This window comes from Meriones unguiculatus, chromosome 11, assembly GCF_030254825.1.
Source record: "Meriones unguiculatus strain TT.TT164.6M chromosome 11, Bangor_MerUng_6.1, whole genome shotgun sequence".
NCBI lineage: Eukaryota > Metazoa > Chordata > Mammalia > Rodentia > Muridae > Meriones > Meriones unguiculatus.
Genome location: NC_083359.1, coordinates 27,753,551 through 27,770,204, shown reverse-complemented (window position 1 = coordinate 27,770,204; position 16,654 = coordinate 27,753,551).

Sequence of the window (16,654 nt, the reverse complement as noted above, 5' to 3'; positions counted from 1 at the left end):
TATGTATTTCTGGCTTCTTTATCAAAACTAAATTGAATTTGTGTCTGGGTTTTCAATTTGATTCCATTCATCAACATGTCTGTATTTATTCCAATACCTTTTGGCTTTTTATTTCATTGTTGTTGTTGTGTTCTGTTCTGTTTTTTGTTTGTTTATTTGTTTTGTTTTTAATTTCAGGCTTTTTTATGTTGGTACTTCTGTTGTACAACTTGAAATCACACATGGTGATATCTCAGGAGTTATTTTATTGTTCAAGATTGTTTTAGCCACTGTATGGGTATTTTGTTTGCTTGTTTTCTCATATGAAGCTGTGACTTGTGCTTTCAAGGTCTGTAAAAATTGTGTTATAACTTTGATGGGGATTTCATTGAACCTGTATATGATGCCAGGTGTGTGGCAGAAGTGGCTCAAATGCTCAGGAGCTATAAATGGACCCTTGCCTCTTACCTCTCTATCTTGTGCTCTCTCCTGTTCTCTATGTTTTCCCTGATGGGGTGACCCATTCCTCCTATCACGTCTGTCTCTCCTTCCCTCACTCTCTCCATCTCCATGCATTAAACCTCTTTCATATAAGATCTGTTGTGTGCATAATTTTAAAAATTAATAACACTTTCTGTCTTCTGATATCTTCATCAATTTCATTCTTCAAAGATTTGAAGTTCTCATACAAGTCCTACACTTGCTTAGTTAGAGTTACCCCAGATATTTTATATTCTTTGAGGCTGTTGTGAAGTTTGTTGTTTCTCTGATCTCATTCTCAGTTTGCTTGTCATTTGTACATAAGATTGCTACCTGGGGTTTTGTTACTGTTTTTGCTTTGGTTTGGTTTGATATTTTTGGTTAATCTTATATCCAGCTACTTTGCTGAAAATGCTATCAGCTTCAAGAGTTCACTGGTGAAATTTTTAGGGCCACCTATGCATACTATATTATCTGCATATATACTTTGACTTCTTCCTTTACAATTTGTATCCCCTTGATCTCGTTCAGTATTTATTTTATTATATATTTATTTATTTATTGCTCTAGCTAAAACTCCAGGCACTATATTGAATAGTTATGGAGAACATGGACAACCTTGTAGTGTTTATGATTTTAGTGGAATTGCTTTGAGATTCCCTCCATTTAACCTGTTCTTGGCTATAGGCTTGCTGTAAATGCCTTTATTATGTTTAGGTATGTCTCTTGTATTCCTGATATCTCCAGAACTTTTATCATGGAGGGATTTGAATTTTGTCAAAGGCTTTTCAGCACCTAATGAAATAATCATGCATTTTTTTTCTTTCAGTTTATTTACATGGTGGATTACATTTACTGATTTTTGTACATTGAGCCATTAGTTGAAGGATTTAGTTGAAGAGATTCAACGTCTATACTCTGAAAGAAATCTGCTAGTTTAGTTTTTAAGAGTTGTCAATGTATGAATGTAAAGTTAAAATCCATTTTCTGCTCAGGTCACAGTAGAAGCAGCAGCCTTCCTTTTTCAATATATAAACAAGTACCCCACTGAGACATTCTTTGTAAATCTTACCTGTGGAAATGTGGATGTGCGTTTACATCGTAAAGAGCATTTGTGGACATACATTCTGCTCTCCACCCCATTGCTTGATCTCTGCCTAAGAACCATAGAGCGTGACTTCACCATGCCCATGTTTAGAAAGCTACTAGAAGACATCCCTACTGTCTTAAACAATGGTTATTGCTTTTCAGAGATCTCCACACTTGTCTGGCTATGTATCTGTCAATACAATAAACAACTGTTTTAATAAATTAATACCGTCAATCATCCTTCTTGTTGTCTTTCTTCAAACCCACTAGAGACCTTTAAGGTAAAATTAGGCATATTTTCTTTAAGAAAGATATTACATAAAGAGCTATCCATTGCACTGTGCCCCCTTTAACACAGACTTTCTGTGTTACTTGGTAAAGCACAGGGATGAGGATACATTAGAATATTTTTTGAGTTTTTCATATTTGGTTATTCTTTTAAAAATTGTTTATTAGTGACTATTGTGAAGGGTGTTGTTTCCCTGATTTCTTTCTCAGCCCTTTTGTCTTGGGTATACAGGAGGGCTTCTGATCTTTTTGAGTTAATTTTGTATCCAGCCACTTTGCTGAAGGTGTTTACCAGCTGAAAGAGTTCTCTGGTTGAGTTTTTGGGGTAACTTAGGTATACTATCATATCATCTGCAAAATAGTGAAACTTTGACTTCTTCCTTTCTGATTTGTATTCCCTTGATCTCCCTTACTTGTCTTATTGCTCTAGCTAGGACTTCAAGCTCTATGTTGAAGAGATATGGAGACAATGGGCAGCCTTGCCTTGTCCCTGATTTCAGTGGGATTCATATAAGTTTCTCTCTGTTGAGTTTGATGTTGCCTATAGGCTTGCTGTATATTGCCTTTACTATGTTTAGGTATGTTCCTTGTATCCTCTCCAAGACGTTAAACATGAATAGGTGTTGGACTTTGTCAAATGCTTTTTCGGCATCTAAGGAGATGATCATGTGCTTTTTTTTTCCTTCAGTTTGTTGATATGGTGGATTACAATTGATGGATTTCTGTATATTGAACCACCCTTGCAAGCCTGGGATGAAGCTTACTTGGTCATGGTGGATGACATCTTTTATGTGTTCTTGGATTCAGTTTGCAAGTATTTTATTGAGCATCTTTGCATCAATGTTCATAAGAGAGATCAGTCTGAAGTTCTCTTTTTCTGTTGGATCTCCTTGGGGTGACTCTAAACATCTCCTTGGGGAGACACTGTTTGAAAAATAAACTTCAAGTCTCTGAAGAAAGAAATCAAAGATGACATCAGAAGATGGAAAGACTCCCAGGATCATGGATTAGTAGTATTAACATAGTGAAAATGGCCATGCTGCCAAAAGCAATCTACAGATTCAATGCAATTCCCATCAAAATACCAACACAATTCTTTACAGACCTTGAAAGAAAAATTCTCAACTTTATATGGAAAAAACAAAAAACCCAGAATTTACAAAACAATCCTGTACAACAATATCATTTGGAAGTATCTCCGTCCCTGATCTCAAGGTGTACTATAGAGCAATAATAAAAAAAAAAAAATGCTTGATACTGGCATAGAAACAGAAAGGTGGATCAATGGAACCGAATAGAAGACCCAAAAATGAACCCACACACCTATGAATACTTGATTTTTGACAAAGAAGCCAAAACCATTCAATGGAAAAAGACAGCATCTTCAACAAATGGTGCTGGTCCAACTGGATGTCTACAGGCAGAAAAATGAAAATCGATCCGTATTCATCACTCTGTACAAAAAAATAAAGTCCAAGTGGATCAAAGACCTCAATATAAAACCAGATACTCTAAATCGATTAGACAAAAAAGTGGGGAAGAGCCTAGAACTCATTGGCACAGGAGACAACGTCCTGAACAGAACACCATCAGCACAGGCCCTAAGAGCAACAATCAGTAAATGGGACCTCATGAAAGTGAAAAGCTTCTGTAAAGCAAAAGACACTGTCCTTAGAACAAAACGACAGCATGCAGATTGGGAAAGGATCTTCACCAACCCAACATCTGACAGAGGGCTGATATCTGGAATATATAAAAAACTAAAGAAGTTAAAAAGCAATAATTCAAGTAACCCAATTAAAAAATGGGGTATGGAGCTAAACAGAGAATTCTCTGTAGAATAATATAGAATGGCAGAGAAACACATAAGGAGATGTTCAACATCCCTAGCCATCAGAGAGATACAAATAAAAATGACCCTGAGATTTCACTTTACACCCATCAGAATGGCTAAGATCAAAATCTCAAGAGATAACGCATGCTGGAGAGGCTGTGGAGAAAGGGAAACCCTCCTCCATTGCTGGTGGGAATGTAAACTGGTACAACCACTATGGAAATCAATCTGGCACGTTCTCAGAAAATTAGGAATAGTGCTACCTCAAGATCCAGCTATACCATTCCTAGGCAAATATCCAAAAGATGTTCAAGTACACAACAAGGATATTTGCCCAACCATGTTTGTAGCAGCTTTATTCATAATAGCTAGAACCTGGAAACAACCCAGATGTCCATCAACGGAGGAATGGATACAGAAATTGTGGTACTTTTACACAATGGAATACTATTCAACAATTAAAAACAAGTAAATCATGAATTTTGCAGGCAAATGGGGGATCTAGAAAGATCATCCTGAGTGAGGTATCACAGGAGCAGAAAGACACACATGGTATATCCTCACTTATATAGACCTATAAGATAGGATAAACATACTAATATATGTACACCTAAAGAAGATAAACAAGAAAGAGGTCCAGGGGTAAGATGATCAATCCTCATCTAGAAAGACAAAGGGGATGGACATTGGAAATAGAAGAAAACAAGTAACAGGACAGTAGCCTGCCACAGAAGGCACCTGAAAGACTCTCCCTAGCAGTGTATCAAAGCAGATGCTGAGACCCATAACCAAACCTTCGGCAGAGTGTAGGGAATCATATGAAGAAAGGAGGAATTATTATATCCTAGAGGGGACAGGGAGCCCCACAAGGTCCAAATATATCTGAGCACAGGGGTCTTCTCTGAGACTGTTTATTCAACCAAGGACCATGCATGGATAGAACCTACAACCCCTGCTCAGACATAGACCCCGGTAGCTCAGTATCCAAGTGGGTTCCCTAGTAAGGGGGAGATGAATTGTTTCTGACATGAACTCATGAGCTTACCCTCCCCCCTGAGGGAGGAGCAGCCTTGCTAGGCCACAGATAAGGACATTGCAACCATTCTGAAGATACCTGATAAGCTAGGGCCAGATGGAAGGAGAGGAGGACACCCCCTCTCAGTGGACTCGGAAGGGGGCAGGGAGGAGATGAGGAGGTGAGGGGAAGATTGGGATAGAAAGAGGGAGAGGGCTACAGCTAGGATACAAGTGAATGTATAAAATTATTTAAAAATAAAAATATAAAAAATTGTTTATTATTATCATTTATCATAATTTATTCAATTTACATTCCTCTATGGCCCCCTCTCTTGTCCCAATCCCATCCTCTTTTCCCTATGCCCTTCTCCTAGTCCACTGACAGAGGAGGTCCTCCTCCCCTTCTATCTGACCCTAACCTATCAAGTCTTTTCAGGACTGGTAGCATTGTCTTCCTCTGTGACCTGGCAAGGCTGCACCTGCAGAGGTGCAGTGATCAGAGAGTCTGCCACTGAGTTCATGCCAAAGAAAGTCCATGCTCCCCTTACTAGGGACCCTCCTTGGATAATGAGTCTCTGAGCTACATCTGAGCAGGGCTTTTAGGTCCTCTCCACGCTTTGTCCTTGGTTGGGGTATCATTCTTTTCAAGGCCTCCAGGGCTCAGTTTTTAAAGCTCTCTTGGTCTCTTTTTGGAGCTCCTGTCTCCTCCAGGTCTTTCTCTCTCCCCCTTCTTTCCTAAGATTCCCAGCACTCTGACCAAAGACTCAGCCTCTGCTTTAATACCTCAATCGGTAGAGTCTTTCAGAGGCCTTTTATGGTAGGCTCCTATCCTGTTTCCTATCTCTGCTTCTAATGTCTATCATGTTTGTCCTTCTGAATGAGGATTGAGTATCCTCCCTTAGGGTCTTCGTTGTTGTTTATCTTCTTTAGGAGTATACATTTTAGTAAGTTTATCCTATATTATGTGGCTAATAACCACTTATGAGTGAGTATATACCATGTGTGTCTTTCTGCTTCTGGGTTACCTCACTCAAGATGATCTTTTCTTGTTCCCACCGTTTGTCTGAAAATTTCATGATTTCCTTGTTTTTAATTGCCAAGTAGTATTCCAATGTGTAAATGTACCAAAATTTCTGTATCCATTCCTCCACTGAGGGACATCTGGGTTGTGTCCATCTTCTGACTATTGCAAATAGAGCTGCTAGGAACATGGTTGAGCAAATGTCCTTGTTCTATACTTGAGCATATTTTGGATATATGCCTAGGAGTGGTGTAGCTGGATCTCGAGGTAGCCCTATCCTCAATTTTCTGAGAAAGTACCAGATTGATTTCCAAAGTAGTTGTACAAGTTTATATTCCCACATGTAATGGAGGAGGGTTCCCCTTTCTCCACATCCTATCCAACATGTGTTGTCACTTGAGTTTTTTTTTTTTTTTCAATGCAGTTTATTCAGGAACCTTGAACAATCCTCGGACCCTGGGGAAAGCCAGCCCACAGCTTAAATAGCCTCTGGGTAGCCAACCCAGGCGTGCCACGTGGGCAATGCAGATAGGTCCACATATATGGAAGCAAGCCAGATCCTCAGCCTTAGCCAAATGTGGAATTGTTCGTGACAGAGAGCACTCACCATCGGGAAGATGGAAGGCGGAAACCAGCTCCATCTTTAAGGCATAGCATTCCGCAGCTCTCTACAGTTCCCCCTTTTTGTTTTAGACGCATCAGGCAAGAGTAGAGGTCTGATCTCTGATATTAGAAATAAATTGGGACTTTGTACCAATGTTCATTTAGGTGTCATCCACCCAAAGAGCATCAGACCCGTCCGATACCTTTTTCTCATAGGCGGGACCTGGGGCATCAACCCGCATGCAATCAGACATGCTCTTCTCTGGGTCCAAAGCGGCTGACCCTGAGTGCAGTGCTTAGCCTCGCATCCTGAGCGTATCATTTTAGCTTTTTATGGTATCCAACCATGCTTGGGGAGAATGTCCTGCTTCAATGGCTGTAAAGGCCTGAATGATCATGGCTGCATCACACTGTTGTGAGACTCTAATCTTGCATATATACCACAGGCAAACCAAGGAGACCAACACCAGAAGGCCTGCTAACGCTCCCATGCCCGCCCATTCCTTCAGATGATTCATGGCTGCAGCAATCCATGTTAATAATCCTGTGGCTAGTCCTGCGTCCACTCTGGTAGAATTTACTGTGACAATGGCCACTCTCAGCTGCTCCATCATAGTATCGAATTCTCCAGTCCAATTACCTAAAATATAGCTCGACAATTGTTTAGACAGATTTGCAGCACAGGAAAAATTCTCATGTTGTATTTCCTATAAGCCCACACCTGTTTGTCTATATCCCCCATTTTTATTCATTATTAGCCAGATAGAGCCAAGTAGTTGTGGTAATGATACTTGCTTTTTTGCCCAACGCTGGAATGCTAGTAAATTTAGGTATGCCCTGGTTACTCGCATGCCTCACTGCATGCCTGTGCCCATTGATGCCCCTCACGCTAGGACTCTCTTCAGACAGAAAAGGGATCTTGGAACTACAGCCACCATTGTTACTACCATCTCATTGGCGGCTGTTGGAGCTACCACCAGGGCATTAGCCATGAGTCATACTGGGCAGACTGCTCAGACCCTGAATAATCATTTAGCCAATGTAGCTCATGCCTTAGTTGTACATAAAGGAATTAATGTTCAACTAAAAGGAAGCTTGATGGTGTTCAATCAGAGGATTGACCTCTTGCAGGAGCAAATTGATACCCTATGGCAAATCGCTCAACCTGGCTGTCAATGAAAGTATGCTGGACTTTGTGTCACTAGCATACAACATGAGAATTTTTCCTGTGCTGCAAATCTGTCACTTGAGTTTTTTATCTTAGCCATTCTAATGGGTATAAGGTGAAACCTTAGGGTTGTATTTATTTGCATCTTCATGATGGATACATTAGAATCTTACAGGTAGGACTTGGGTCACAGAAAGAGGAGAAATGAAGTGAAAAGGGGGTGATTAAATTAGGAGAAAATTAAAACAACAACAACAACAACAAAGCCTCTATCTCTTTTCGCAATGTGCCATTTAGTTCTCAAGATTAAGTTTTCTGTTTCTCATGAGAAATTCAGCAGGCTGTTGTGTTTCATTTACACAAACAAAACTGGTGACAGACAAGAGGAGGAATGGTTTGAAACCCCATAAAACTCATGCCCAAAACCATTAAAAATGAAATAATCATTGATAAGGAGAGTTATCAATAAGGTACACTAACTTATTTTATTTCAAGCATTGAAACAATTACTGCATTCACATCACCTAAGATCCACTGTGAGTCTGTGTTTGTTTTTTAATGTTCTCATGTTACAGCTAAAAAATAAATAAAATAAAATTTAAAACAACCAAGTTATTCAAAGCCATGAAGACAAAAAAGCACACAAAACCATCTGTCTCCAAACCCTATCCATTTCAAAATTAAAACAATCTGTAAAGCTTCTCTCTTTTCATTGTTCTTTTTACTTGTGATAGTTCCACAGAAAGCACCATCTTCCTCCAACTCCATAGAGCCTGGCTACACCATGCCCATCCTTAGAAAGTTACTAGAAGAGATTCCTACTTCCTTAAACAATGGTTATCTCTCTTCAGGGATGCCCATGCTTGTTCAGCTGTGTGTCTGTCAATAGAATTAAAAAAAAAAAAAAAACTGTTTATTCAGACGTGGCCAAACTTGGAAACCTCTGTATCCCCATCTGTTCTACTGACTGGATGTACTCTTGGGTAGATCCATTGGCTGGACTATTCTAAACTGCTGGTGAGAACTTTTCACCTATTATTTAGCCTGAAGATACATCACTGGCATGTTAGCTGTTATATGAAAACATTTCCTGACCTTTCAGGCACCAAACAGGTAGTTGCTCTGAGCAATTCAAATTTTTAGCACTGAAGGTATCTCTCACCTCACTGTTACATAGATATGCAATAATAAATATTAAAGAGGTTTGTGAGAGAAGAACGCATGAAAAGAGTTGAACTGGGAAGGGAGGGGGAGGAGTCATATAGATGTAGTACTGTCGGATAAAATTCTCAAAAAATATTTTAAAAAATGGTGACTGGTTAATTGGTATCGGATAACAAATTGGTGTGCTTTCTGCTGGGAAATACTATTTCTGCTGCTGTCAACATCGCTTTGTTTTCTGCAGTTGTTTGTTTGTGTGTGTGTGTGTGTCTGTGTGTGTGTGTGTGTATTAAGGAGGGCTTTATGCAACTATATGGAATGAGAAAGGATAAGGGTAAATGATTTAATTATAATCCCAAATAGTAAAATTTTAAAAAGATGAGTAACCAATACATTTTTTTTTCAATGCAGTTTATTCAGGAACATTGAACAATCCTCAGACCCCGGGGAAAGCCAGCCCACAGCTTAAATAGCCTCTGGGTAGCCAACCCAGGCGTGCCACGGGGGCAATGCAGATAGGTCCACATACATGGAAGCAAGCCAGATCCTCAGCCTTAGCCAAATGTGGAATTGTTCATGACAGAGAGCACTCACCATCGGGAAGGTGGAAGGCGGAAACCAGCTCCATCTTTAAGGCATAGCATTCCGCAGCTCTCTACAGTTCCCCCTTTTTGTTTTAGACGCATCAGGCAAGAGTAGAGGTCTGATCTCTGATATTAGAAATAAATTGGGACTTTGTACCGATGTTCATTTAGGTGTCATCCACCCAAAGAGCATCAGACCCGTCCGATACCTTTTTCTCAGAGGCGGGACCTGGGGCATCAACCCGCATGCAATCCACCCTTTGTCTTTTTATTTTTCTTTCAATCTATTTATTTTTATTTATTATTATTTTTTAATATCAGTTACAGTTTGTTAACTTTGAATCCTTGCTGTATCCAGCTCCCTCTTTGCCTCCCAATCCCACCCTCCCTCCTTTGAATCCTAGTGCCAAGTACATAAAATCAAATCTACAAAGTAGTCCAGCAAATACAGAACTTATTAAACAATTAACAATAATATGATTCCTGGATAATTTTTGGTCTTGTACCTTGTTGGGATTTATCATACACTAATTTATTCAGCTTTTGCACAATATATGCAGAAGCTAAATATTATTCCTACTCTAAAAATCAAGAAAATCAGGCTTTGTTTGAGGATCTATTTCTTTTTCAAATTTCACATAGTTTATTGACACAGAAAATATTTTTGGATTAAAATCCATACTTAAAAAGCCCTGCTTCCTCGTAGATCCCCTCATGACTGGCAGTAACACAGATATCAAAATGTGTGTTTTTACATGTGGTTAAACTTAAAACCATGCTCTTATTCAAAATATTTTTTCAACAGCTCATTTCCTCACTGTCCTAGAATTACCCATTTGTCTCCACACTGGCATCTTTGCCTTTGTGGTCTCCCTTCTCTGATGGATCCTAGTCGGGCCATCTTAGTCACACCCTCCCTTCCCATTTGAGGTAGAGGAAGTTATGACTTTTTTTTTTTATTTCTAAACTCAAATTCACATCCTCACTCTTGAACTCACAAGACATATTGTTTATTCCATTACTCTTTTTCTGTGAGTTTAGTGAACATTTGCTGATGTTAAGTGAAGTAACACAGAAGCAGAAAAACAGAAACTATGTGTTTTCACTCCTATGTAGACTTTAGGTTTCAATGTGTGTGTTTAACATATATGTATGTATATGTTTATGACACACATGCATGTGTTTATTTGTTCTGAAACAGGAAAGCAGACTATAAATAAGGAAAAAGGGTTTTAAGTCAGGGTGACACATAAAAGGACTATTGACATAAATGGTACAGATGGAAGGTGGAGGATCAGCAAACTCAAGTTATGTATAAAATGTAAAGAAGCTTATTATTCTATATGCTTATTTTAAAAGCAAACAAATGGGAGAAATGGGGTTTGTTCTTTGAATGAATCAGAACTCCATTTGTACTTGACTGCAAAACATACTGACTTTGTTTTAAAAGTTGTGTTGTCTTTACGTGTTTACAGTACAGATGGCTGTAGCTTTCATAGAAAAAAAATTGTGATAGATTTGGAAGTGAGGAAAAGACACCTGAGTCTGAAAAAAATGAATTCCATTACCAGTAAAGAGGATAGGATTAATATGAAAAGACATTTACAATGAAAAGAAAAAAGAATCCCAAATTAATCTAAAACAGTAATTTTCAACTTTTCTAATGTGTGACCCTTTAATAATCATGTTCTAGTGACCCCAAACAATAAAATTATTTCATTACTACTTCATAAATGTAACTTTGCTACTGTTATGAATTGTCATGTAAATATCTGTGGTTTTCAGTAGTCTCAGGAGATGCCTGTGAAAGGGTCATTTGACCTCCAAAGGGTTGACCCACAGGTTGAGAGCTGCTGATCTAAAACAGTAGCTTTCTATCAAGGTTACAGAAAGCCTCAAGGTGACTGATCTATACTCTAGGAGACAAAATTCTGAGCAAGTTCAGTTTTGGTGTTGAACTTGACCAGCACCCTGCAAGAGACAATTTCTCAGAGAGAGAGAAAAAAAAAAAAGGTTAAAACAAATCCCTGTCTGTAAAGTATATGAACATTTTTTACCTTGGGGCTATTTCTTCCTTTTTCAAATTCTGGTAAACGTGTGTGTCTGTATGGTTGTTGTTTTTTGTTTTGTTTTGTTTTGTTTTGTTTTGTTTTGTTTTGTTTTTCTTTTAATTCTTTCCAACCAAATAAAAAGAATATGAGGTCTCTCCTTAAAAGTAGTCCCCTCTGCTCTGAAGGACATCTCTATTCAATGAGGCTGAGCCAATGGAACAGTTGGGAAAGGGATGGTTACTTATTTTCTCTGTGTTGTACCAAAGTGCCCAAGCTCCCTGCCACCTGGACCATTTAGCAGTCCTGATTAAAGAGCACAAGGCCTGGCAGCCTGTGGAAGGCTGCTCCCTCGTGCCACCTGGACGCCCTTGGGCTGTGAGAAGCCTTGCTGTCTCCAGACAATCTGTCATTCTGCCGTGTCCCAATAACCTTTGGCAACAGCAAAAGCAAACAGGTGCCTAAAGGCAGAGGGGGGATAACAGAGAGGATTTGCCCTTTATTTATCTTTTAAATAAGTATCACTGCCACCACAGGAAGTCATTTGTAGGTTTCTCTAAGTATCAAGAACAGCGCTGTGTTCACTGCAATTCTAGACTAGTTAACAGGTAGATTTAGAGCGGCCATCTTTGCTTTGCAGCTTGGTCTGTCTTTACAGGATATTGAGGGTAGGGGGCTATATTTAAAAACCAAGGCAGATGATAACAACATATGTAGATAGCCATATCTCACTCAATTTTTCTCTCTCTCTCTTACACACACACACACACACACACACACAGAGAGAGAGAGAGGTAAAGTCAGTTACATAGAAAAAAGAGATACATGTATACTTATATATTTTTAATGTTTTTTGTATATGAGGATAACCAAATGTCCAGCAATATAAATACTACCAAACAAGTCTAGATTCCATTGACAGCACACAGTGTAGGTATCTCCAGTGCCTATAAGGATGACAAAATGACCAAGAACACTGCCAAGTCAGCTGATAATGTGTCCAAGGTACATCAGAGGGTAGATGGGCTGCTGAGAACTGGGTGCTTCTTGCCCAGTGAAGGAGGGGCAGCCACCACTGGCTTCTAGTTCACTATTGTCTGACAGATGTAGGGTCAGTGTTGGTAGAGCCAATTTCTTTTGAAAAGAAACTTATCTACCATAATGCATACTAGTTCTACGGACTTGGAAATGGTAATTTAGCACGCAGAATCTTGCTTTTGAAACATACTCTCCAGCTCATGACTTTACCATCAATTTACCCAATTTGGGCCTAGCTCTCTCATTTCGCTCCACAATTCCCATTTTAGAAAAGTCTTCATGGTTGGAAAGTAGGTCAGTAGGAAGTCACTTGTATAGCTTGGGGACGAGCATGGTGTGATACTTCAATCAACAAAACAAAACAGAAATTAAAATTTGATTCTTTCTTTAAAGTATAAGAATAGTTAAAATCAAGCACAGTGTTAAAAAATGTTTATAATCAGCATCCTTTATTTTGTACAAAAGTCAATTGATGTCACAAAATGGCACTTATTTGAATTTACTGTTTGTTTCCATATCAGAAAAACAGTATTTCTACTAAATATTGTCTATAATTTTAAACCTAAAAATTCATATTTACTGATATTTAATAATGTTACAGAAGTAAAGCACATAGAAGAATATTATTTTTACAATACCACCAGAAATGTCCTAGGCATTTCTGGTAAATGTCAGAAGAGGCTCCACAGGGCCATGGGAACATACAGTAAAGTCTTAGATAATAAGATGAGGGCTTTACGTTCTAGGAATTAGCTCTGCTGTGCGGCTCTTCCTAATGCAACACAGATATCTCCATTATCTGTCATTACTTCTCCCAGCCTCTTGAATTATGATAGTTGTTCTCTGTTGTCTGGCGTGATTCCTTAAAACTTTGCTCTCAAATTCCCTTTGCATTAAAAGACTAAGTAAGCCAAGAATTGTTTGGTACTTTTTATGCCCTTGGTGTTTGCTATACTGAAAACTGAATAATAAAATATTTAAACATCTATTGAAATGTTAAAACAAACACATTAAATATGTAAATATATTAGTAGAAATAAGCGAATTAAATAAAGTTTGTTTTTTTTTTTTTTCTGGAGATGTAGCTTAATGATAGAGTACACTCTTCAAATTGATAAATTCTTGTAACCACAAGCAGAAGTCCTATTTTGTCCTGAAGAGATAGTGGAGTAGAATGCATATATGACACTCATATGTGGGTACCTGTAGACGACAGAGGTCCCTGCCCTATATCAGGTCCCCTGGAGCTGATGTTGAAGGAGGTTATGAGAAACCAAATGTGAGTGCTGAGAACTGACCGGAGGTCCCCTGAAACAGCAGTCCTAATAACCACTGAGCTATACACATACATTTTTCAAAATAGTTAAAGTATGATAAAAAAGAATGACACTGTATGACACTGTCACTTCTATATGATCTAGATTAATAGAAGAATGCTAAATTTGCATTTCTGTTTATTTTTTACATTATACTGTTTTGTTGTGGTTGAAGTATACAAAAATTTCTGGCCTCACATATAGCTTTAAAGCTCATATAACTAGTCATTTCTTTCCACAAAGAATAGTATATATTTATATATGTGTACGTATGAATATTCTATGATATTGTTCAAAACTTGACTGATAATATTTTATGAAAGTGTAACTTTAATATAGAAGCTAAAATCATATTCATTAAATTTTCTTACTCGGCTACATTAAAATTCAGTATTCTGTGTGTGACAGTGAACAGATAATTTTACATATTTGTATTTTAACAATATATACCAGTCATTTGGAAAATCTGATCATTCAATGAGTTGTGAAAATCTTTATGTAAAAGCTCAAATCTTATAATGGTGATAAATATTATTAGTTGCTTTTGTGAAATAATTGGGCAAGTTTGTTCATTTTGAGGAAATGTCTGCTTTACACCTGACTGAGAGTCCATCCATTGTTTTTAAGCAAAAATATTTTATAACACAAGGTTTTGTCTGGAATTTAAGAGAAATATTTCAGTGCTTTCTGTTATTCCATGATGGGAATCCATCAAGCAGCACAGACAGCTTTCCTACACATCCGATTTCAGCACAGAGAATACTAAGGAGGCATGAACTCAGCAGCTGATATTTAATAAATCAAAAGGCTTTACCGTTATATCAAGGACATTGCTCAGAACACCTGGCTGTGCTCTCCAGTGACAAACAATACAGAGTCCTGGAAACTCAGGGTTTGTTGATTCCCTCTTAAAGGCAAACAGTCTTAATCACAGATGCTATTATAACCTCACTATAAATGCCATTACATTGAAACAAGGACAATCCTTTGATATGAAGCGGCTAAATATTTTACAGACATCTCAGAGGTGCACACTATATGTGATCTCGTTAGGTTTCACGACTCACATCCTCCTCCTTAGTTCATTTGCATCCGTTAAACACAGCTTGGTTAAAACTAACAAAAGCTCAATCTATCTTACTTTTTCTCAGTTGGATACACAAAATCATATTAGTAAAGAAATTAAAATGAAGAATCGGGCTTGCTACTTGAAGAAAAATCACTTCAAATACTGGTCTGTGCTGTTTGGATGAAAGCTAACTCATAGATTTTAGTGACTATATAAAAGTAAACCATCTAAAATGTATGGCTTATAGAGTAGCAGGTGAAAAGATGAATATTTAATACTATATGGATAGACTGGTGCTCATGCTTACATTAAAAAAATGAAGTCATCTAGGTAGGGTTATTGATGACCAGTCTTCCTTAGAAGCTGGCATGATAGCAAGTTATGATTCTCTGAGAGTTAGCACTCAGGGAGCAGGCTGCCAGTTCAGTACCAGCTTGACTTATGGAAAAATGTGATATATCTTCAGCAATACAAACTTACCCTAAAGTTCTGGAAGTTACATAGGGCCAATGACACTATTGTTTAGGGTCATCTCTTGGACCCAGCCAAGCAACAATTTGAAGGGATATTTTCCTGGCTTTGCGCTGGGGTTTTAGCTAGATAGCCTGGAGTTCTATGGGAGAAACACAACCTTATAGACAATAGCTTTGTTTAAACTATATATGTGTGTAGTGTTGTATGCACATGCTTATGGTAAGTGTATTTTTAATATGATGTTTCTTTGTGGCTTTGTCAAATATCCTTCGCACTATGTACCTTTCCTTCCTCCATTTCCCTGTGTGTTTTTCTCCCTCTGTGAACTACTAGGTCCAGCTCATCAACATATCCCCTGTGGTATAAAAGGAGCCCTCACATGTTTGGAATACCCAGCAGCTTTCTAGTGGACTTAACATCCTGCTCTTCCTTGCTTCTCCAATATAACAAGTAGTCTCTTCCATAACCCAACAGAAACTTAACCTTTATTTAAACAAAATTATATCATGTTTACATGATTCACTGTCAAATACAGTGTCAACATAATAATGCAATGTGTTTTGTGGAAAAAAATAGAGCTTAATTCCAGCATTATATTTTTTAGGAGTAAAAAGTAAGGTGGGTGTTAATAGTGTGATGATTAAACATCTTGAAGCATTGTTTCAAATGCTCACTAAAATTATATTTTTTTCTACAAAAAATTACTTTTTTAAAGATTGCAGAGGTGAATTTCTGAAGAGGATTTACTTTACTCACCCGTTATAATATCTACTCCATTGAAGTGATGTTTGCGAGGAAAACAACTAAACAAAAGCCCCTTACATGTATGATATTGGCACTTGAGGAGGTTAATTTAAGCACTTTTATATTATGAGGAATGTTTACTTTGATAGGATGTATGAGAGTTGTAAACCTCTATGTGACTTGAAATAGATGTGCTGTTCTGGTAAATGATCACATAATAACCTCATAGACATTAGGAGGACAAGGCCTTTGTTTGAATATTATTCTGTGGATTTTAATGTATATCCTAATGTAGTAACCTATAAATTGTCTATGATCTGGTTATCCATTACAAACTACCGTGTCTTGAGTCATTATATTATTTTTCAGCCAACAAAACACAACTGTTGTGAATTTGTTACTACTGAATATAATTTGTATTACTGTTTGCATGAGTATGTGACATCTGAGGTGGTCCTCAAAGCAGAAAAAATGATTGCTACTTTCTCTCAGATTCACTGTCTACAATCAACTTTTAAGTTTTCTAGTAACTTTGATATTGCTGCCTTGTTTGCACAGAGATAAGCGTTAGCTTGAGGCAGCAGTGGCTGGGGAGGAGGGATCACACGCAGAGAACTCCCTTACCATGAACTGTGCAAACAAGGTGAGTCACTGCTCCGCTGCTCTGACCTCCTCTATGAAATGAGGCTGCTGTCCTGGATGTGCCTTTCCAATGCTATGACCTACATTTCATTCTCAAAA